The sequence below is a fragment of the Neofelis nebulosa genome, chromosome 5 (assembly GCF_028018385.1).
Source record: "Neofelis nebulosa isolate mNeoNeb1 chromosome 5, mNeoNeb1.pri, whole genome shotgun sequence".
NCBI lineage: Eukaryota > Metazoa > Chordata > Mammalia > Carnivora > Felidae > Neofelis > Neofelis nebulosa.
Window position 1 is genome coordinate 124,738,133 of NC_080786.1, and position 25,181 is coordinate 124,763,313.

The 25,181-nt window shown below is 35.6% G+C and overlaps 1 protein-coding gene across 2 annotated transcripts in view; it reads left to right on the plus strand.

The window, feature by feature from the left end:
* Positions 1–25,181, plus strand: part of GBE1 (1,4-alpha-glucan branching enzyme 1) — a 290,866-nt gene that overhangs the window by 59,670 nt on the left and 206,015 nt on the right. The gene's annotated exons all lie outside the window — the stretch shown is intronic.

Genomic DNA, 25,181 nt, shown 5'->3' on the forward strand with positions numbered 1-25,181 from the left:
AAACACTCTTAATGCTTTGCAACAACAAAGGCTATAATTATCAGTTGTGGCTCAGTCCCAAGGGTCAAATTCTTCCCAGGATCAAGGGTGATGGGGCAGCCCCTGTGTGGAACATGCTGAACTCCTGACAGAGAGAAAGTACAATGGAGGAAACCTGTTATGGCTTTCAAAGCTTCAGTTTAGAAGTGACAAATGTGATTTGCACTTCCATTTCATTAACTAAATAATTTGGCCCAGCCTTATGTCAATAGGCATGGAAGCAGAATCCTCTTTTATTGATGGAAGCTCATGAAAATTTGGGAATAATAGTATGAATGACCCCATGGCAAACAAACAAACAAACAAATACATAAAGTGTAAATTTTACAGAATTTTACAGATTCTTTGATATTCTAGTTATCATAAAGGCTCTCTTTTTTTTTGGGGGGGGGGGTTGGAGCAGAGTAGAGTTGGCTTGTCTACCTTGACTGTTGAGAAGGTTTTTTTCTGGAATCTCTACTGACCTCTGGATTCAAGTGGAACTTCAAGGGGTTCTCTGTGAGTGCATTTTTGTTATGTGGCTTCTCCTAAGTTTGGCTTATTAGAGATTTGTGATGTTTTTAAAAAGAAAATTTCTGGTCTGAGGACTCTTGATATTGTTTATTTTGGCAAAAGGGTGGCAACTATGAGGTAGAGGTGGAAGGCTTTAGGACTATTAGCCAATTCAGCACCATGGTGAGACATGGCCTCTTTGACATATCTAAACTTAAAATAACTAATCAGCCAAGGCTTTTTGTAGGAAGTTGTCAAGAATTTCTCTAGCTTTCCAACCTGATGTTGATACTCTCACCCCTTTTATCTGTTTTCATGGATAGATTGTTCCGTTTACATGGAGTAGAGGTTTACTTAGCTGATGTCCACTTACCAAACACACTGAATTTACTTCTGCTTGACAGGCTCACTGTAAATGATAATGACAACTTTCCCCAGGATGGTGAGCATGCATGGATAGTAAACTGTAGTCTATACATGTATGCAGTTCTGCTGCCAGTTACCTTGAGTGCTTGTTAGCGAGCCAGTTTCCCACCCCATTCAAATCCTGTGAATGCCAATTCTTCTCATTATAATTCTGCAATATAACATTATATAAAGTGATGAACTGTAAGTGTGACAGCAAAGAAAATTATTAAGTATTGGGAAAATCTCAGCAAGGACAAGTTGGAAAAAAATGATTTTGAATTAAGTGTGCACAAGTGAACTGTGAGAAAATGATATAAATCTAACAATTTCATATGCAGATTACTCTGTGTGTACCTTTTAGCTTTCTTTCCATTATGATCCAAAGGGAATTGGAAATATAAATGTTGCATTGTAGGTGTAGGTTCATTTAAGAAAGATACTACAGAATCCTAATCAGAGGACCTAAGAAGATATGCCTTTAATCTTACATCAGAATATGGGTGAATATTTATATTTCTATTTTAAGTTAAAACAAAAATTTTACTGTTTGTGTGTATGTGTGTGTATACATATGCATATACATATTTTATTCTCTGATTTAACCAATATTTTCAAAATATGTACCAACTTTTGCCCCAGTTGTGCTGGATCAGAGAGCTTTGCTATAATGTCTAATGTGATTATTTTTATAGGGAAGCATCCTTACCTCCTGGGATTTTAGGAAAATACTGTTAGAGACCTTAATGCTAGAAGGTAGATGTTGAACTCTGTGACATAAATGATAATTTTCTAGCCTCGTTTTGCTTTTTCATAAATATCCTGTTAAAAATTTATGCTGTTTGGGTTATACAATAGTTTTTGTTAGGTTTCAGTTTTGGTATTTCCCTTACAGTTGATGTTTGTAAGATTACTTGGTTTATGATTGTTCTTCAGTGTTTGTCTTTTGAAATTTTTATAATTTTATCCATTAATGTGACTTTATTAAACTCACCACTTACATAAAAGGAAGGGACATAATTAATATTATTCTTTTATCAAGTTAGATATTTCCTTAAAGAAGTGTTGTTTTGTTTTTTAAACAGTCACATGTGGCCCCAAGTGCGACCGATGATAACATCTATCAACATCTCTGCCTCTTGATCACAACTAAACTATTCATTTTATATTCAAATTGTATTATAGATCTTAAAAAAAATTAACAAGGAAAACTTTGCTTGGCAGTCCTTCATGTGAAACTGAAAATATTAATTTTAATTAAAAAAAATAATGTTTATTTTTGAGAGAGAGAGAGAGAGAAAGAGAGAAAGAGACACCAAACACTAGCGGGGGAAGGTTAGAGAGAGAGGGAGACACAGAATCCGAAGCAGGCTCAGCATAGAGCCCTATGTGGGGCTCGAATTCATGAACCATGAGATCATGACCTGAGCCAAAGTCAGCAGCTTAACCAACTGAGTCACCCAGGCACCCTTACTAATTTTAATTTTGACTGACAGAGACCCACCTTTCATCATGCGTTCCTGAAAAAGTCACTTAGCCATCTTAGTTGCTTATAAATCAGTGGGAGAAGCACCTCAGATGCATTATGAAATTAGGAACCTGAAAATACCACATTTTCTCAGCAAATGTCAATGCCCTTGGATAGTAATACAGTTGTGCAATGCCACTGCCCAACAATGAAGGAGACTAAATGACTTTTGACTGAAATTTTGTAGGCTTATTACATACTCCCACTTCTTAGTTAGTTATTTTCTTTCTTTTTTCAACATTTTAAAAGTTGAGCTATAATTCACATATCATAAAATTTACCATTTCAAAGTAAACACCTCAGTGGTTTTGGTGTACCTTTTAGGTTGTGCAACTATTATCACTGTCTGATTCCAGAACATTTCTATCCTACTAAACAGAAACATCTAACTGTTAGCAGTTAGTCCCAAATGCTTTTACCCCTGTGTTCTCTGGCAACTACCTAATCTCTTTCCTGCCTCTGTGGATTTGCCTGTGTCAGACATTTCCTATAAATGGAATCATGCAACATGTAGCCTTTTCTTTCCACCTTCTTTTACTTAGCATAATGATTTCAAGGATCATTAATTTTGTAGCACGTAACAGTCCTTTATTCCTTTTTGTGGCTGGCTAATATTCTACCGTATAGATGCACCATGTTTTATTTATCCATTCCTTACTGGCAAAACATTGGGTGGTTTCTACTTTTTAGCTATTGTGAATATGCTTTTATGAACATTTGAGTACAAGATTATATATGAATATGTGCTTTCAATTCTCTTGAGTTGCCTTGGTTATTGATATTCTTACCAAATTCAGATATTTTACTGTGCCTTGATTATTTGCCCGAAGATTCTTTCCCCCACCCTGCTCTGCACCACATTTCCCCAGCTCCCTTGGCCTCTGCTTCTCTTGAGTTGGCTTGATGGGAGATACTAATGGATAGCTTGAGGGTGGGAGGAGGGAGAAGCCAAGGAATGCCCCCCCCCCCCCACCCTGCCAATACCTTGCCTACCCCTCTATCTATCTAAAGTGAGGCTGGATGTTTCTCATGCAGCAGGTATGCCTTGTAGCTCTTGTTGATTTTCTGTCCTGAGCTCAGCTCCTGCCAGGCAGGGTTGCCTTATTGCCACCTTTTGTTGGATGGCCCTGGCTTCTGAGTTCCAGTAATCCTGCCTCTCCCTTAGGGGTGTTACCAGATTCCTGTTATTGCTAATCTCCATTTGAATTCTTAGTTCTTTGACCTCCTGTGTAACCAGTTCCCTGTATTAAGGTTCTTCCTTGGAAATCGGTAGCTTGGTTTCCACTCTGGCCTCTCATTGCTAGAATAATGTCTCTCTTCCATTAGGCCTGCTGAATTACACAAATATACAGTACGCTTTTCACATTGTATATTAGATATTTTAAAGCACCCCATGGTTCAGTACAATGGCTTTGTTTCTGTTCAAGTATTTTCAATAATTTTTTTTGAAAGTTAAGTTTACCGGGGCGCCTGAGTAGCCCTGACTTTGGCTCAGGTCATGATCTCACAATTCATGAGTTTAAGTCCTGCATTGTGCTCTTTGCTGTCAGCATGGAGCCCACTTAGGATCCTCTGTTTCCTTCCCTTTCTGCCCCTCCTCTGTTCATGTTCCTTGTCTCTCTCTCAAAAATAAACATTTTCTTTAAAAAGTTAGGTTTACCAACTTTGTGAATTTTTAAGTCTTTTTTGTGATAAAGAGATATGTATTACAGAATTTCAGTTATTTTATTCAAAGTTCTAAAAAGCTCAGCAATGAGATATATTATTATATTCTTTCTCTGTATTGTAGCAAAATCATTATGCTTTATTCTATTTTTTTAACATTTTTAAATATTTATTTATTTTTGAGAGACAGAGAGCACAAGCAGGGGAGGGGCAGAGAAAGAAGGAGACAGAATCTGAAGCAGGCTGCAGGCTCCACCCTTTCAGCACAGAGCCCAATGTGGAGCTCGGACTCATGAACCCTGAGATCATGCCCTGAGCTGAAGTCAGACACTTAACCAACTGAGCCACCCAGTCACCCCAGTTTTGCTTTATTTTAAACAGGATTTTGATGTTTCCTCTACTAGAGATCAATTTCATCTTCATCATGCTTTGTTAAGTCTCAAACAAGTTTTCTGAGTAAGTGGTCCATATATCACTTGAAGCAGAGTAACCTGGATGTTGGTAAAATGAAGATTCCATGGTAAATAACAGATCTTCTGGGTCACAGTCTTAGGGTAGAGTTTAGTGTTGATGATGCATTGCCCTCCTTTTTTGAGGATTTGTATATTTATATGCTAGTGGCTGTTGTAATATCTTATATTCTTCCTTTTCATCTCTCCCCTTCTATCTTCATGGGGAAGTCACAGATATATTCTCTTTTCCTAGCACATAGTAGGTAATGTGCACCCTAAAAGCAGTGACCTATATATTCTTTATTTAGGAAAATTTTCTAGAAGGAGGGATAAACACATGTCACCTAGGAAAGAATCAGATGGGCATGTCACTTACAGTGGAAGGTAAGGAACAGTGAAACAATTATTTCAGATTGCTGGGGTGGAGGAAATTCGGTTGTCACTGGAGAGAGTTTAATGAAGGGCTCTTTACAGAAGGCTGGTGAGGGTTAAGGGGACAACTAGAATGGGAAGCTGTTGGCTCTTTTGGTGTAAGTATGAGAAAGGAGGGGATGGTTCCTGGAACATAGAGCTGGAGTCATAAACGAGGAGTCTGATGACAGGATCTGTGGCCAGAGAGAAAGGCAGCCACAGCCAGAATGAAGCAAGGGTAGAGTGGGTGTGAAATATCTTCATTTCTCTTATGCCAAGATCTTCCATTGGCCACTCCCAACTTGCAGCTGGATACCTAGGCAGAGTTGAGGCATTTGCAGATATGTAGAGATACAGAAAGTTTATCTTCAAAGCATTCTTCCTTAGGAAATTATGTATGGATACCCACTAAATGGGGGAATGAATCAAGAAAGAGGAAGACATGGTATGCAGGAACAAGTGTCTCAGGTTTAGCAAAGAGTAAAGTGGAAAGAGAAGTTGTCATTAAATAGACAATTAGCAAGGGACCAGGTGAAGAAGACCCCATGATGTTTCCTGGGAGGAGGTTCCCTGGGAGGAAAATGGTAGAATGGAGAAACCATCTGGAAAGTTAGAAAATTTTAGGATAGGAAACAAGGCTTTCAGCAGAAGAAAATAAAATTAAGGCTCAATTTAAACATGATGCTGGAAAGAGTCTTCTTTAGGTGGCTGTTAAGGATTGAATTTTTGTGTCTCCCCCACCACCCTCAAAATATGTGTTGAAGCCCCCCAGTATGATGGTGTTTGAAGGTGAGGTCTCTAAGAAGTAATTAGATTTAGATGAGGTCATGGGGACCCAATGATGGGATTAGTGCCCTTAAAATAAGAGGAAGAGAGACCAGAGCACTCTTTCTCACTTTGTCCCATGTGAAGACACAGTGAGAAGGCAGAAGCCAGGAAGAGGGCCCTCACTGGGAGCCACCTCTTCTGTCACTTTGATTCTAAACTTCTCAGACTTTGCAACTATGAGATATAAAGGTCTGTTGTTTAAGCCACCTGTTACGGCAGGCCAGACAGACTAACAAGAGTCCTACACGGTCATGTTATGGGACTGTGGGCAAGCCTTTAATCCAATTTTCTACTTGGCTCTGCAATGAACAATATTTACTATAATTTAAGAAACGTTCATTAGTTTTTAACTTCTGAATTAGCCTACAGAGGTATCACTAAACACTTAGTGCTTTAATTGTTTCTGTAAAAATAATAATGCAACATTTAGGAAGATATTTTTAAAAGGCTATTGTTATATGAGTAACCATGTCCATGTAATTAAAAATTACTCATTAAAAATGTAAATGAATTATGCCTATATGATAAACAGATATTTTTATACTGTTACATGTATATATACTGATATATATATATATATATATATATATATATATATATATACATACATATATCAGTGTAATACATCTGATATATTTACCACATGAAACAGACATGCTGGGCACATACATGCTTAATCTAGACATTGCTTTATGGATGGATATATGAAGAAGTTTATTAAATATATTCATCCTAATTAGGGGGAAATAAGTGACAACAGAGCTTGATCAGGACTGAGGTGAATGAACTATGTGCAGATTCACAACTCTGGGCACATTATAGAAGTTTGCGTGTTTGTTTTTAACCCAGGCTACTGTAATTTGCTTTCTTTATTCTTGCTATCTCAGTTGACTGATAAGTGTGCTTGGCTCCAGTGAACAAGGCCATCATCTCTAGGTGGTAGTTATTCATAGACTTGCTTCTATTTAAGAGTTTTTCTGGAGAGTCACAAGATTTTAGCCTCTGTATCAGTCATAGAGCAGGACACAGATGGTATGTTCGGTTGTCACTGGAGAGAGTTTCATGAAGGGCTCCTTACAGAAGGCTGGTGAGGGTTAAGGGAACAACTAGAATTGGAAGCTGTTGGCTCTTTTGCCGTAGGTATGAGAAAGGAGGGGATGGTTCCTGGAACATAGAGCTGAAGTCATAAACGAGGCGTCTGATCATGGGATCTGTGGCCAGGGAAAAGGCAGCCATGGCCAGAATGAAGCAGGGGTGGAGTGGGTGTTAAATATCTTCATTTCTCTTATGCCAAGATCTTCCATTGGCCAGTCCCAACTTGCAGCTGGAGTGCACAGGAGTCTCGGAATTGCCATCTACTAACGTCAGCCTCCAAGGCCTCGAGCAAGTCTAAGAAATTCGGAAGGATCTTAAGGTGGTTCCTAGCATGGAGAAATGGAGAATCACCAGGATATAGCTACCCAGAGTTCTCTTAATATAATTTAGAGGGAACTCAAATCACTAGAGGCATTTCTGAGTTTATTTGCTTCTAAGTAATCCCATCTTCTTTAAATAACTACAAGAGTGTATTATGTACATTTACATTCAAAGAAGAAGAAAACATTTTTTGTGCATTGGTTTCTTTTTCCCTTCCTTCCTGCCTTGCCTGCACCTTCCCTGTCCCTCCTTTTGTTCCTTTCTTCCCCTCCTCCCTCCATTTTTTTCATTCTTCCCTCCTTCCCACCCTCCCTTCCTTCTATTCCTTGGATCTATCCTTAATATCAACAACCCTGAACAAGGCTAGTAATTTAAACATTAAGAAGCTGAAGGTTTACAAAAGGGTCTGGGTTCTTAGGGAAAAGAAGATGGAACTTTTTTTTTTTTTTTTTTAATGTTTAGTTATTTATTTTGAGAGAGAAAGTGCTTGTGTGCATAGGGGAGGAGCAGAGAAAAGGGAGAGAGAGAATCCCAAGCAGGCTCTGCACTGTCAGCACAGAGACAATGTGGAGCTAGGTCCCGAACCGTGAAATCAAGACCTAAGCTGAAATCAAGAGTCGACACTCAACCAACTGAGCCCCCCAGGAGCGTGGAACTTTATTTCTTAATCTACTGAAAAGCAAGCAATGAACTTTGTAGCAATTTATCCAAGGCTTCTAAAATAGTATAAAAATAGGTCTATACTATTACCATTACATCTGAAATTTGGGCAAGTAAAATCCAAGTTTTCTTTTTTTCTCCCCCTGAAATTACAGAATATAATCTTAAAATAAGGTACTTACTTTGTTAACATTGTAGAATCTCCCAAATAATATTCCAATTCACTAAATACATAGTTGTATGTGAGTATATAGTGATTTTTTTAAAGTAGGTTTATTAAAAAAAAAAGATATCTGCTAGAGTCCTTTAAGTTAGGGTGTGGAATTGAAATTCAACAATTTCACCTTCCTCCCTCCCTACTTTTCTTCCCCAGAAGTAGCAGTATTTATTGAACACCTTCTATGTGGCAGACACTGTGCTAAGTAGTGGAAATTCACCAATGCAAAAGGGGGAACATAACCTTCTCATCTAGCAGGGGAAATGGCTGGTGTCCTTTTAACTAGCAATAATTATCTAAGGTCACCTAGTCATAAAATTAAATTGAGATTTTGATATTATTCTAAGATAGCACTTTATAAAGATATTTTAGGAAATAAAGAATTATATAAAGATTTTTTTCCTAAGTAGTTTCTAAAGTTGAAACAGCTCTTAGAATATAATTTAGTAATAAATAATGTACTCTTTCACGATAGTGGCTTTTTTAAAGGATTTATTTTATTGCTTATTTATTTTGGTGATTGTGTGTATTTTTAAACCAAAAGTATGAAAATGAAACTTTTGAGGTATATTTCCAGAGAATCTGTAATTGATTTAAATGATACATGAGACATTTTTTGTCAAACTGAAGTGAGCTAGAAAAAATCTCTTAGAATAGCTGTATTTAGATTTTAATGAAACTAGGCAGAAAGGAGACTAAAGTGAATTTCCTTTTTAGTCTTTTAAATGAAAAAGTGCATCATTTGTCCTATATATCTTATTCATCATCAGTCATAGCAAAGCATTCATTCCCATGAGAGAGATAATGGATTCAGAGAGCCGAGAGGAATGGAAGATTGTCATTCAGTGCAGATGAGTTTTAGTAATATTTTTATCATGAGAAATTGGGTTGCAGAACCTTAAGGTTTGGAATTAAGTTGCCATAGATATATTTAATTAAAAGTAGATTGCTTTAACCTTTCTTTAAGTTAGAAATAGGTTTAAAATCTTAAATTAAATTTATGGTTAGTTTGTATTTAACTTGTATTCAGGACTTGCCTTTAATAGGGATTCTTTATAAGATTTAGCCCCAAAAAGGTACATTTTAATTGAACAATTACAGTGAACATATAAAGAAAGTTTCTGAAAGGATGTTATAACTTTGTATATTGGATCAAAGTACGGTTTACTTTTCTGCTGATGGAGAAAGTAACCAAACTAATCAAACCAAACTAAAAACTGAGACCAAAAGTGGGCTCTGCCTCCTGAAACCTCCTAATACCTCATCAACACAACTCCTTAATCAGCATGAATCATATTTTCTAGTGTTTTATTGTTATCACCTGATGGGTTGGTTTCTCATCCATAATACTGTTCAGTGGATAATACTTTTCTTTTTTTTTTTAATTTTTTTGTTTTCAACATTTATTTATTTTGAGACAGAGAGAGACAGAGCATGAACAGGGGAGGGAGAGAGAGAGGGAGACACAGAATCTGAAACAGGCTGCAGGCTCTGAGCGGTCAGCACAGAGCCTGACGCGGGGCTCGAACTCACAGGCCGTGAGATCATGACCTGACCCGAAGTCGGACACTCAACCGACCGAGCCACCCGGCGCCCCAGTGGATAGTACTTTTCTAGAAGTTATAGTATCTGAAGAATGAAGTTACCAAAGTAGAAAAGCAAATGAGCATATATGTGTATATGTACACATATACATATTTATACATTTATATACATACATATCTGTGCCAGATTTATGAACCCTGATAACAGAATCAGTTTTAGGTTAATTAGAGGAAATTAGAGTGCTCCAAGCTCAATCCTTCAGTCTTATCTAATTGTGTATTCTTCATCCAAAGCATTAGAAAAAAAATGTAAGTTAAATAAAGACAAACATGTAGTCAGCTACTAATCTCGACCATGGTTCCGAGCCCTGGAAATGCATCCCCTAATTTCAGGACATTGTTTACCCCTTGTTCTGAGCAGACACTGAAGTTTGGGCTATGTTTTGGGCCATGCTGGTTCTCTCACTTGAGAAAAGCAGAAGGAGTAGAGATAGGGGACAGAACTGACACCAATTGCTGCAGCTCTGGTCTGTCACCAGTCTTGTGGTTCCTGTCAGTCAACTTTTTTCTAAAGGTTACAAAGTCAGAAGAAGGGCATTATCATAGATCTACTCAGATGCTTTGTAACTTTATTCTTCCTGGGAATTAAAACTTTTTTTAAATAGGTAGGTCATGCTGACTAGCACAAAAGTCTCTCAGATTAATTGTACATATTAAATCAAAATAAACTCTGTCAAAAGGTAAGTCTATTCACTGTAACTTTCATTTCTTTTTTAAAGGAAACACGTCTATAGAAAATAGTCCATATTTGTTCTCCTTTTTTCTCCTCTCTACAGGGTGAGGTAATCACAAACTGCAATCTCCTATAAATATACCATTATTACCCAGAAGGTAATTGCCACATTATATAGTCGTTAATCTTTTCTCAATGAAGATAAAGATTCATTCACTCTTAGAGGCTTAGTAAGAAAGCATGGCCATGTTAGGCAGACAGAAAATGGGAGTTCATTGTTGTTGTAAGCATATAGATTATCCCCATTTAGACTTTGTTGTTGTTTTTTTTTTTTCCCCACACCTTCATCATCAGCCATGTAAGAAGAGCCTGTTATGTACAGTGTTGTATAGCAAGTAAGATCAGATGAAAATGTGTATGTAAGAGCTCTTAGCATAGGGCTTGACACTGTGTACATTCACAATAAATATTTCTTCACTAACTCATTTTTGTCTTTGGCATTTTCCAATTTAAATGAAGAATATGAATATTATTGTCTAGTTTGTCAAAATATGCCCTTGCCGGGTTACATTTTGAAGCTGTGGACTCTCTTGCTAGGCTCACTGGTGGTGGTATTGGTGGTAATTGAAAGCATAACATTTCTTTTCTATGGAATAAGTAGACTGTACCTGGTAAAATCTACTCTTAAGTTTCTCCAGGATAATTCCTTTCCTATGGATATTGGATTCATCCCTTCACCAAATATTTCAGTATTTTGTTTAGAATTAGAAGTCTTTGGAACAATATTAATAGCGAGTTGAAGATAGAACCCTGGAAAGCTCACAGTTAGGGGTAAAAGGATGATGAAGACAGGAGAGACGAAATTGCAGTAGGAAAATGAGAAGAGTGTCCAACCATAACACAGAAGGAGAAGAGTGTCCTATCATAACACAAAAAGAGAAGAGGGTTTTCAAGGAAAAGATGGATATATACAGTGTTATTGTATTATTTTCATAATATCTAAAATGTAGTGGACACTTAACTGTGCAATAAGTGCTTAATAAAGACTTTCACAAATTTTCCCCATAGCCCATTGAGGTAGATATGATTACTGTCCTCCCAATCCAGATGAGTACACTGAGACTTAGACTATGGCACTCTCACTAAGCTAACCTGTGCTAGAGATGGGATTGCATTCAAGCCGTTTTGTTCCTGTGATGTAACCACTGAACTAGAGAAGGGTTGAGCACCATGACCTCATGGGAAGTGAATTCCATTTGCAGTTTTTCTTTGTAGTGTAGGAAATGTTGCTTAACAGAGAGTTCTTCCTATAATTTACAGACCTGGAAATTCAAACTCAAGAAGTTATATAATCTGCCCAAAGTCACATATGTAGTAAATAGTATTCGAAAGGTTTATCTATCAGTATTCTACCCATATCATTCTATTAAGGCTCCCAATTTCATACCTTTGAATTACATATAACTACTGTGGTGTACTTCTGAAATTTATATCTCCAGAAGCTGATTTATACCTTTGGGATAATTTTACATAGAAACTTTAAGACATCAGTGTTGAGTGTATGAGTGTGTGGGTGTGTGACATATATGGAATCCAAATTCCATATATATATGTGTATATATATATGACAATAGATAGTATAAGTAATTAAACAGTATATGTTCTTTACCTTTGAGTTGTGAAACAAGAAAATTCGAAGTTGACTGACTTGAAAGAGAACTCATATTAATTTCTTTTCAAAGTATTTGAAGAGTCAAACTTCATATCATTAAGATCACTTTCATTTTTAATTTTTGGCTGCCACTTTTCAAATCTCAGCTTCTTTGACTATATCTTTCACATACAGTTTCACTGGATTGTTTCTAATTGTATGAATTTCACCTTTCAAGGTGATTTTGAAATTAGTTTTGAAGAAAGCTTTAAGAAATTGTGTTTGTTGGCCCAGGTACCTGGGTGACTCAGTTGGGTAAGTGCCCGACTCTTGATGTTGGCTCAGGTCTGGATCTCATGGTTTGTAAGATTGAGCCCCATGTCAGGCTCTGTGCTGACAGCGTGAACTCTGCTTGGGATTCTCTCTCTCTCTCTCTCTCTCTCTCTCTCTCTCTGCCCCTCCCCCACTTTTCTTTCTCTCTCTCTCCTCTCAAAAATCAGTAAACATTAATTAAAAATTAAAAAAAAAAGTTTGCTGGGTGATATGACTGGATTGAATATGGTGAATGAGGGAAAGGTGGAAATCAAGTTACAGGACATAACATTCAATATTATGTCATTTATTTTAAGACACACACAAGCATATACACCACACACAGCTTTTTGTTTCCATAAATAAAAATAAATAATGTATAAATATATGTGTATGAAGTATATATTAATGTACTGAAGTGTGTGTGTGTGCGTGTGTGTGTGTGTGTGTGTGTGTAGTAGTAGTAGTAGTAGTAGGTATTGAAGAAGAACCACCTGACTTTTGAGTGTACTATCTTAGGGAAAGAGGGGGTCTTTGGTAAGTATCAACTGAGTTATTTAAGTTGGGCTTAATCACCCAAACAACTATTATAACATCTAGTACAGGAAAACAGGACAATAAAGAGAATCATAGATGGCTCTTATAGATGAATTTCATAGATTTAATCAGAGATGATTAAAAAATTTGTATCATTTAAAATTATGATATGCTACTCTTGTGGAATATTTGGAGATATTCATTCGGTTAGGATAAATAATAATGGCTAAAGAAATGAATTATTAACCAACATTTAGTACATACTTTAAGATGAACAGTATCACTATTGTAGTTTTAAAAATGCACGTTAAATGTAACTATAAAACAATGATTAGTTTTGGTAACTATTTGTTTATTGCACATGTTGAGTTTCTCCTATGTGCCTGATCCACTACTAGAGCTGGAGAGATATCTACCTTATTACTTTTTTTATTGCTATTTCTGTATCTAGCTTTTATTGTTTTACTTGATTGATAATGAGATCTAGTTCATTCATTTCTTTGGGAGCCTATTTAATAGGAGGAATTTAGAGAGAAAACATGTACATAGAGATAGGATGAAGGGATGTACATATGACCTTCATTGATACTGAGTGTCCACCTGATATCGGAGAACTGGGTCCACATAGTACAAGGTAAGACAGCAGTTTCCATAAATGAGGAGATCTCCTTACTGTGAATAGAGACCAGGGGCAGGCACAGAGAAAGCAAATAGTTCTCTATCTGATTCAAAGGGTTTGTATATGGACAAATGGCCAGTGATCAAGAGAGGATGGAGGGAGCTTAGTCTGTTAAAAAAAATAAAAAAGTGGTATAGTGGCCTTGCCCTCTAGTGATGGGGGAAGAGTGTAATGGGATAAGAAGGCAGAGCCTTGCAGGTTCTGTTAGGAGGTAGTTAAAAGTGACAGAAACATTTTAATGATTTTGTTTCAAATTTTAGAGTTTTTGAAGCTGATCAGTACAGTAGTTAAAAAAAACATGATTATTCACTTTGTGTGACTTTAGATAAATGACTATTAAATTAGAAGCCAGAAAACCTGGTAATAGTAAGTGGTTTCAATGTGCTTTATTTTAATGGAATTGCCTTAATGGAAGTCAGATTTATTCTTGAACATGTTAAACCTCCATATAACTTGCCAGTATTTTCCTGAAATTGGCTCTCTGATTTCTGAAATGGGAGTGGGGAAAGATGTGAAAATTGATGGCCTCAAGCTTTTTAAAATCCAAATTGAAACTTGTACTACAAAGAGGGAAGTTTAACCTGAGAGTTTATGCCTATATCAGCATGACACAGAGCAGCAATTGAAGTTTTCTTACACCCCACAGATCTAATAAACACATTGGTTCATTTAAAAGTGATTCAATTTTCTTGGATTTGGGATTTCAGAAAAGAAGGAGCATAGCCTAATGAATTATGTGTTATGTGTGTTATAAATGTAGATATCACACATAGAGGTCTATTTTAGATGCTATTTGTGTGTAGATAGGGATAATTAGGCATTTTGTGAATCTTCAGATTAACAGCCTATTGAACATTTTAGAAAATCAGCTTTAAGCAGTGATACTTTTTTTGAAGTAAGCTCTACACCCAACATGGGGCTTGAACTCACAACTCTGAAATCAAGAGCAAGCTGTACTGAGTGAGTCAGCCAGGTGCCCCTTGAATGGTGATATTTAATTGTATATTTCAGATTAATTATATTTTTACATATATAATATACACATATATACTTTTTAAAACCTTACAGTTTTGTAACTTTTCTCTTTACGTGTATATTATCTATAATTAATACATAATTAAATATTATCATTCATAAAAATGTGATCTTCTGAAATATGTTTATTATATAAGTTACACATATTTTTAGAGTTTAGAACATAAAGGAGAAAATCAAGATCTATTCTTCAAATACGAGTAAACACATTCATGTTTCTTTTAATTAATACAATTTTGCTTTTAATTCTTCATAGTTTAGTTAGTGATACCTATTATTTGAAAAGATTAATAAAAAGGAGTTACTTAGATGTTTGTGCTTCTGAATCGTTTCTATTTCTTGGTAAATAGAGATAATTTTTTATAATCTTAGTGTATAATGAAGTCTTATTAAAGGAATTCTCTTTATGTTCACTTGCAAAATAAAAATAAATGGTAGACACATGTAATAAGTGCTGTAACAGATACACGTTTAGGCTACTTGTGGGATGTTCAGAGGGGTAATGCTCACTCTTCCTAGGTGCACAAGTCAGCTGTGGCCATAGTAATGCTGTGTAACACACTATCCCAAATTCGATATGTAACAACAGTAACATTTATTTGTCACACATGTATTTATGGATTTTCTAGGGTGGCTGTGGTTTTTAGGGGTCTAGATATACTTAGGGAAAATGATGGGGTAGCAATCAAGATGTTTTTTGGTGGGGGATGAGGCTGCTGATGTGGGACGGGGGAATTGTTGCAAAGCATTATCAAAATTCATTGTGTAAAAGGGGCAAAGGAAAAAAAAAAAAAGGTGCCAAGATTGCTATAGCAACATTTCCCTGTTCCTGACTCCATGATGAAAGTTACTCCAGGCTGAATGAGACCTCTAGATCCATGATGCTTTCTGACATGATTAGATCTGTTTGATGTTTGCTCTGGACCCCTTGATCTAGGCTCTTCAATCACTATCTTCCTGAAAGTTTCTTTTTTCTTTGAATACTGGCCTTCTACCACACTTGCCCTGTAAATCTGCATCCAACTGTCTGATTTCTCTGCTCCTGCACACCTTGTAGGCCCCATGGGGAAAATCTCTCTCTCTCTCTCTCTCTCTCTCTCTCTCTCTCTCTCTCTCTCTGTCACTCTCTTTTAATTCTACAGTTATCTTCCATATGGCTATACACAGAGGGTAATGCTAGGATTATTGTTGACAGCACTGAATTAGTCTAAAGAGCAGCCTGAATCATGTGCTGTATCAGTTGCTTGACTGGGAATGGTGACTTGTTTGGGCATTGTGGTCCAGAGTGCCCTGTGTTTGACAGACTGATGCATCTCTTTCTCTGATAACTGCCACAGACCTGCCTAACAGTTTCAAGGTTTGAAAACATATACTGTTGAGCTTTCTATTAATTAAAAAATCCACATGCAGAAGTTATTTCTTAAAGCATAAGATTCCAAAAGAATAGCTTTAATGCATAGTACAAACATAAAATCTAGTTAAGAGTGCAATGTGTGTTATGCAGATTTCTAATGGAGAGACAAGCTGGACGGGGTCCAGATGGTTTATGAATGTCCTACAGAGTAAAAGTACACACAGAAGCAGTAGTCAAACTAACATGGATTCAAATCCTAGCTCTGTCATTTAATAGCTGTGGGACTTTGGCTTTATTGTTCTCCCTCTTTTTTAGCTTGTTTCCTCATCCATCAGATGAAATCTGTACTACTTTATAGGACTGTTGAGGTAATTGAATTATATATTGAATGTCAGGCTCTGAGGACAACCCATAACTACTGTTGCTGCCCTCAGTGTCACCAAGTCATCCTATTTTTTGTTAATGTAATGACTTTTATTACTTCTTCTATCACAATAAAACCCTCCATCCCTGTATCATTTGTGACAGCCTCTGCTCAAACCATTTTTTTTTTTAAGAGAGTGGGTTTTATGATAGTTTTATAGATTTCTTTTCCTTATAGGACTCTTCTAGAGTCCAGCATAAGTTCTAACATCAGCAGCAGTTTGCATGTTTACGTTGGTAATCACCCATAAATCTACTGCTAGTCTGGGCTCCAGGAGAAGATATACTTATTTCCCCCCCATCTTCTAATATGGTCAAGTTGTTTATCTTTGCAAAGCCTTGAAATATTTAAACATTTTCTCTTCAGAGAAGGCTTCAACTATCCAGCTTGACTCTTTACTCTACTAATTGACCAAGCTATCTTCTCAGCATTAAATTTTTATATATGTCTCCCTGCATGGTCTTTCCCTTTACGATATCTCTGATACAATCTGATTTTAGTGTAGGGCAAAAGCTCAGTAGAATGAGCAGATAAAGGCTACCTGACCTTTAAAATATTTTCTTATTTTTAACAGCTTTATTGAGATATAATTCACATACTATACAACTTAACTATTTAAAGCATACAATTCCATGGTTTTTAGTGTATTGAAAATAGTGTTGTGCAACCATAGCCACAGTCAATTTTAGAAAATTTTCATCACCCGAAAAGCTCTATACCCTACAGGTATCATCTCACAATCTTCCCATCCCTTCCCTAGCCCCAGGCAACCAATGCTTTATATAAATTTGCCTACCCTGGATATTTCACATAAGGGAAATTATATGTGGTCTTTTGTGACTGGCTTCTTACACTTGGCATAATGTTTTCAAGGTTACATGTTGTCGCATGTATAAGTACTTCATTCCTTTTTATGGCCGAGTAACATTCTATTGAATGGATATGCAAAATTTTCTTTATCCATTTATTAGTTAATGGATATGTGTGTGTTTACCTTTAACTATCATGGGTAATGCTGCTTTGAACTTTCATATACAAGTTTTTGTGTGGATGTATGCTTTTATTTCTCTTGGGTATATAACTATGAGTGGAATTTTTGAGTCAAATAGTAACTATATCTTTGTGTCTTTAGCTTTTTGAGGAACCTTCAAACTGTTTTACATTTCCACCAGCAGTGAATGGGGTTTGCAATTTTCCCACACCCTCACCAATAAATATTATCCTTGGTTTTGACTGTCGTCACCCCACTGTGAATGAAGTGATATCTTATTGTGGTTTTGATTTTCATTTTCCTAATGACTAAGGAGGTTGAACATCATTACATGTGCTTATTGGCCATTTCTATGCCTTCCTTGTAAAAAGATCTATTTATATCCTTTGCTCATTTAAGAAGTTTGGTTATTTGTCTTTTTATTATTAAGTTCTAAATATTCTTTGCATATTTTAGACTTAAGCCCCTTGTTAGATATATGATTTGCAAATCTTTTCTCCCATTCTGTGAGTTTTCTTTTCACTTTCCTGATAGTGTCCTTTGACACATAAAATTTTTAATTTTGGAGAAATACAATTTACCATTTTTTTCTTTTGTTACTCATACTTGTGGTGCCATGTTTAAGAACTGGGTCACAAAGATTTACTCATGTGTTTTCTTCTATGAACTTTATAGTTTTCACTCTTATATTTAAGTCTTTGATTCATTTTGAATTAGTTTTGTGCATGTTTTGGAGTAGGGGTCCAAATATATTCTATTGTGTGTAGAGATGCAGTTGTCCTAGTACTATCCATTGAAAAGACTATTCTTTTTTCTTTGAATGATCTTAGTCTCCTTTGTCAAAAATCAGTTGATCACAGACACCTGGGTTGTAACATTGCTAGCTATATTAGTAAATATTATTTTACATTCACTGGTGTATTTTCATAGGTGGTTATAGGGTTCAGAGGAAAACTTTAGAATTGCTTGTTTGATTACTGTAGACCTCTGACGTGTACTCCCCCGCCGCCCAGAGTCCAGTTTAGGTAGAATATCTTAAGATAAAAGATTATATTTTAAGGTGTAGAGGAGATTCCTAAATTCAAATCTGTGCTGAAGCCAGGGAAGTCAGAAATGGATGAAGTTGTGACCCATAGTGATAAGCATATAAAAGTGAGCTGGAGTGTGTGTTCTATGAGAGCCTCCCTACTCAGCTTCCGATATTTGTTGACATGGAGGGATACAGTTCAATATACTGGTCAATTAAAACATAATTGAGGGCCATTCTTGGCCCATGGAATGCTGTTGCTGCCTCTGATGATTGATCATATTGCATTAGTATTTTTCTTCCATTATTTCCCTTTCCTATTTTGTCTTTTTTTTTCTTTTCTTTTTTAATATGAAATTTATTGTCAAATTGGCTTCCATATATTGGCACCCAGTGCTCATCCCAATGAGCACCCAGGTGATATTTTGTCTTTTCTATGTTCTTTCTTAAGCAAATATTGTACCACTTCATAGCTTTAGCTATTTAACTATTAATGTCTCCCTGCTTTAGTATCACTTAAAGATTATAAAATAAAAGGATAGTCAAGTCCAGACCAAAACCAAACCCAGGTAAAATGGCATAGAAATCAATAATAGGAGTCAGAGCAAAGATAAATGCCATTACCCTTAGGTCCCAAGTAACAATTATTCTTGGTCAAGTATAGATGGCAAGAGTTGCTAGAAATTGAATAGGTTTTCAAACCCAATTGCCATGATAGAATTCAGTGTACTCTTAATTTGTACAGAATCAAGTAAACTAAAAATAAATTGAAACCTTAAAACAAATTACATATTTTCAAGGATATGGAATATCAACAAAGGTAGAACATATATCAGAACACTTTTTAGAACTTGAGTGGTGGGCTCTAAGCGAAGCAGTAATTGGTGAGGAGGGGACCCAGCCCAGCTAGGCAGGGGAACTTCAAGCAGAGCAACTTTGCTTTCACATGTTTTATGTAGTTTTCATGGAGTTTTCCATAAAATCTATTTTGAGATAACTGAGTGGTTTATATTACTAAAAATAAATAGATTGGTAAATAAATCACTGGAGTGATTACCACTGTATTAGGCCATAAAGTACACCGCATTATTTCATTTCAATAAAACTAGAAATAAATGAAAAAGCTTGAAAGAAAATATAACACCCACCACCCAGTTCCTCCCAAATAACAATAAGAGAAGAGAATAATCAAAAGTTTTAATTACAGCCTATTTTTAAAAGAAATGAAAACACTGTATCAAAAGCTATCTGTTGTAGCTAGGACAATTGTGAGAGGCAACTTTTCTCATGCCTGTTCCTCATCTGATCCACAGAACACAGAAAATGATTCAAATGCTTATTTTCTAAATTCTCCTGAGTATGGTCATAATGAGTACTATTCCAGATGTATTGAAGAGAAATTAGTTTGTTGTATACAGTGGATCCTTTGGGCATTAGGGCCTCATTCTCTTAGTAATCCCTGCCTGAGTGAGGCTGGCATGCCTTGTTAAAATTATAATCCCAAGTGTTGGTGAGGATAGGAGTAGTTAAGCATACTCATATGCTGCTGGTGGAAATATGAACTGGAAATGTCTATCTAGAAAGTAGTTTTTATTAATCTAATTTAGAACCATAAATAAATAAAATACTTATACCCCATTGTTTGATAAGATCACTTTTCATAATTGACAACAAGGAAAGAGATTTAGGCAAGTATTTGTGCACAGAAACTTTACACCATTAGTTTTTAAATTTTTACTATGGAAATTTCTTGGTATATAGAAAAGTAAAGATAAGCTTTGTCTTAGTCTCTTGGGCTGCTGCAACAGAATAGACTGAGTGGCTTGTAAACAACAGAAATTTATTTCTCATAGTTCTGGATGCTGGGTAGTCCAAGATCAAGACATCAACAGATTTGGTGTTTAGTGCCTCTTTTATAAAGGTACTAAACCCATTGATGAGGTCTCTACCCTCATGGCCTAGTTACCTTCCCAAGGCCCCACCTCCAAATACCAGTACATAGGTTCATTTATTTCAGTTTCTACTTTAAGGGATTTTTTCTTATTATCCTCCTTTTTGACAATAAGTTTTTTAATTATTTGAGTTGCTTACCTCATTTTGTAGTCAAAAATATAATACCGTAAACTACTCATCAGTATTATTCCTTCCCATATACATAATCGCTTCTATTCATTTTTTGGGATTATATTTTCATACTTTTGAAAATCACAAGAAACTACACATATTCAGTTTTATCATCCTCTTTCTTTCACAAAATGTGTCATAATATACCTTTCCTGTAATTAGAATTAAAGAAACATGATTAATGAAGTCACTTTTGTCATGCATGTTTTGATTATGGAGCCCTTTTCTTCTGTGCATACCTTTAAAAACAGTTCAGTGAGTGAAGCTCTAGATTATTTGATTTGTTCTCTAATTTCCAGAAAGCTCCACAGGACTGAACATTGTTCCTTATAATAAGGTATTAATATACAATTGGTTCTGAAGTTAGAGGCATTCTGACTTTAGATTTTGTTTTTGAAAAGCACAGGTAACCTAAACTAATATGTGTTAAGAGCATTTCTCCTAAGAAATAAATGCTGGAGGTCTTAATAAGATTATTCCCAGGGTACCAGCTGCAAGCAGAATTTGAAGAATGATGATTCCCAGCTACCCAACTAAGGGAAGAATTACCTGGAGGAGAAAAAAACAAAGGAGATCTCCTGGAGGAGAAAAAAACAAAGGACAGGAGATCTCAAAGGAGATTTGACAGGGGTGTATGTCAGAAAGGACTACTGTCTTCCACCTACAGAGGCTGTGTATTCCTCTCATAATCCTAGGTAAAGGCAATGCCATGGGAAGTTTCAGTTCTCAACATTATGACTTCTTGGGAACATAGTAGATGCTTTGTTGGCATGAGAGAAGTCCCTAGAACTTCCATTTGACAAACTAACTTTGCATAAATCTACATAAAGTTTGCATGATATGAAGCTTGAAATAATTAAATAACATTGTATGATGATGAAGAGTGTTTAGTTGCTTTAAGGAGGTCATATTCCAAATATTGAACCACTGTAATGACGTAAGTGTATAACTGTTATGCACTCAGATGGGAAGTGACTGAAATCTGCCATACAGGTCAGTAGTGGCTTTGTATTAGCTTTACCTGCTGCATTCACCAGGGATCTTAAGTCACTGCTGTGTGAAGTCTATGCGTCAGGGATTGGCCTAAATGTGGACCATGTTCTTCAGCACATTGACATCCGCATCAAAGGTGTAAGGCTCTACACGGTAAGTTGGAATGATTTCAACCATGCATAAGGAAATTTTGTGTGAAACTCAAGAACTCTATAGCAATGAGGTGCATAAGTGCTGATGAAGAGAAATACTTTACTGTGGGTTAAAGAGTTGGGAATATTTGAGGGAGGTTGACATTTAAGAATTTTATGTGAGGATTATTACATCAGAAAAAGAAAGGTTGTTGGGTTTGAGATAAATATAGAGTTAGTGAGCCTGATGCAGTGACCTTAAGTTAATGTTTGGCTGCCTGTGCCGAACGTGTGTTTGCAGTTCATATTAAACTATGCATCACACATTGTTTCTTTTCCATATCTCAATTTAAATTTAGTCTGCTTGTTTTGAGTCTATGGACAAATAGAATCTTTTGCATTATCAAATATGATGGTAAATTTTAGCCAGTTAATAATAAAATACCTATTAAACTGTTTGCTTTAAAAATGTGTCACGTTATCATAACTTGATAAATATTAAGTGTCCTAGAAAATGTTATAATGCAATAATTTATGCAGGCAGGAAACATGATCTTAAAATTTTACCAAAATTAGAACAATTAAACAAATTGTTTTGGGTGTTTCTAATCCTTGAACTTGGCAGTGTCTGTCTACATTATGGAAGGAAATGAGGCATAGAAAGAAAAATGAGTTAATATGTTAGCATTTTAAAATTTTAATGCTACTTTTCTAGATAAAAGATTCCAAATTTTTATTCATGGTCAGTGAACAGTGGGGCAAACATTTTAACCAAGTAATCTCTTGATGAGAATATTCTAGAAAACATTATATGTAGACATTAATAACAGTATATTGAATAATGGTCTTAATATATGTTATCTTTTCACATTTAAATTTGTTAATTTTTGTTCCCTGACATTAATACATTAAAATTCCTTAATATATTAGGGGCGCCTGGATGGCTCAGTTGGTTGAGCGTTTGACTTCAGCTCAAGTCACAATCTCACAGTTTGTGAGTTCGAGCCCCACGTCGGGCTCTGTGCTGACAGCTCAGAGCCTGGAGCCTCCTTTGGATTTTGTCTCCGGCTCTCTCTGCCCCTCCCCTGCTCACACTCTGTCTCTCTCTCCCTCAAAACTGAATAAACTTAAAATTTTTTTTTTTTTTTAAGTCCTTAATATGTTAGCTCTGTTCTATAATTTTTATCTCACTAGTCTTCTTTCTGGGCTTTACAACCCTATTTATTTCCAAATCTTAAATCCTAAATTTCATGTGAGTAATACTAACTTTGAAGGATTATTAATGACATTTCCTATTTCAGAATTTCCTTGACCTATTGATTTAGAGCATTATTTGGTAGTCCATAAACTTAATTTAATGTAGAAAATCACTCACAAAGCTAGGCGTGGAGCACAACTGAACATACCTACTGAACCAGGCAGTTATTTTGAATATAGTCCCTAAGCCAGTAGCATCAACTTCACCTGGGAACTTGTTGGAAATACAAAGTATTAGGCCATACTTCAAATCCACTGAATCAAAAACTCTGTTTTAATAAGCCCAGGTTATTCTAGTTATGAGCTAAAGTTTGAGAACCACTGAATCACTGAACCGCAGAACTCTCAAAGTTAGTTCTGTGCTTGATAGAGCAGCAAATAATTGTCCAATGTGGTAATAGGATATTTTTGGTCCTATCCTGAGGCCTACATAGGGATACAAACCATTTGCTTAAATAAAGTTGATTCCATCTTGTGTACTCCGAATATAAACCTTGCAAGATTAAAATGAGAAAAGTTTGAGTAATCTGGTTCTAAAACTATCTCTGGTGTGGCTTAGAATCATTTATCATTCTTGTTGTTGCTATTATTTTCAGTTATGTTTAGGAATAAAGTCTCCTGACTCATTTCACAAAAGGAAATATTTTCCTAAAATTTGTCTTCCAGCCTCTGTTATTTTTGCCTTCTGTATTTTTGTGAAGCAAATTCAATTTACAAATAAAATATTCAATTTTATTTAAAGTTTTTATATTGGTCATTTGATATTTACTTTTTATTTATTTACTTTTAATTTTATTTATTTATTTTAATTTTTTAATTAATTTATTTTTAATTTGTGTACTTTCACAGTTGGTTCCTTCAGTTATTCCTAGATGTACCTTAATGTTGGTTCCTTCTTTCTTAACTAAGTGTCAGGTCCAAATCCATTTTTTTTATTATTCTTTTTCTTGGCCTTAGATCTATTTCTGGAGAAAAGCATCTTATTAGCTATTTTGGAAAACCCATTTTAGGGAGTAACAGTCTTTCATATGCGTGTTATAGTATGGAAGTGGGAAGTATTATTGGTGTCCATGTTTCCAATGGAAAAGAAGCCACACTAATGAAGGAGATGAGTGAGGAAAATTCAGGGCTAACAGTAATTGGAGAAAGAGTCAAGAAAATGACAGACTCATCTGACTCAGTGGTGTGGCGCAAGAGGGATTTGTGTCGAGAATTGTCTGATGAAAACATCTCAAGTTGTTTTATGCATCCATGCTTTGTAAACTTTCCTCTCTTTCCCATATGAAATGTTTAGATATATTCTACATTGCGGTTGGTGGCATGGATTTTCTTTGGGGGCATATGTGAAGATGCTCTAAATTTTGCTTTGAAGTGGGTTTGGCAAGAAAAATGTAACTGCAATAAAATAAGCACCTGAGTTTCCATGAGTTGGAGGGGTGCTAATAACATGAAACCCTTGAAGATGACAGAACAAGTTTTTTTTTTTTTTTTTTTTTCCACAATGTAGAATTACAAATAATCAGCATGTGCTTTAGAAGATTTATATCTCTAAGATACTATATAAGGAAAATGTGTATCAGTAAAAGTATTTTTCTTTATACAAATATTAATACTTGTTTAATGAGATCTTAAAACTTAAGTGAGTGCAAGTTGAAGAACTAGTTCAACGGAAATTCAAAAAGTAATATTCAAAAGCACATTGATTTTCACATTGCTAAAAACAGCTTTTACATAAATCTGCATTTGTAAATTACCCATATAATTGAAGATTCGCTTTCAAAATTATAAAATCTTATTTGTAGTTGAGTTTTTAGTGACTCTCTATTGTAAATTCTATTATTCATTTTGGTGTACTCTTACTTAATTTAACTTTTTCTTGAGATATGACTGTCATTCTGAACACTAATTTTGAGTTTGGCATTGAGCGGGGCCGATATTAAGCATTCAGTTCAAATTTAAGGAATGAATGAATGAACTAATGAACTGTACCCTTTATTTTCAGATCTAACTAACCAGGAAAAGATCTGCTGCTTGTCTTAAGTTTATTAATTGTCTTAAGTGATTAGCTTAAAAAGAAATTCAGTAAATGTGTGAAGTGTTACAGTACCCAGATATTCATATTTCAAGCTTTTTTTTTTTCCCGAATTATGCCCTGAATTCTTTGCTTTGGTAAAGGAATGTCACACTGTATGTAGTTCAGATGGATTTGAGATTTTAAGAACAGGAAACTATAAGAACACAGAGCCTGTTGAGCTGTTTTTTTTAATTATAAACGA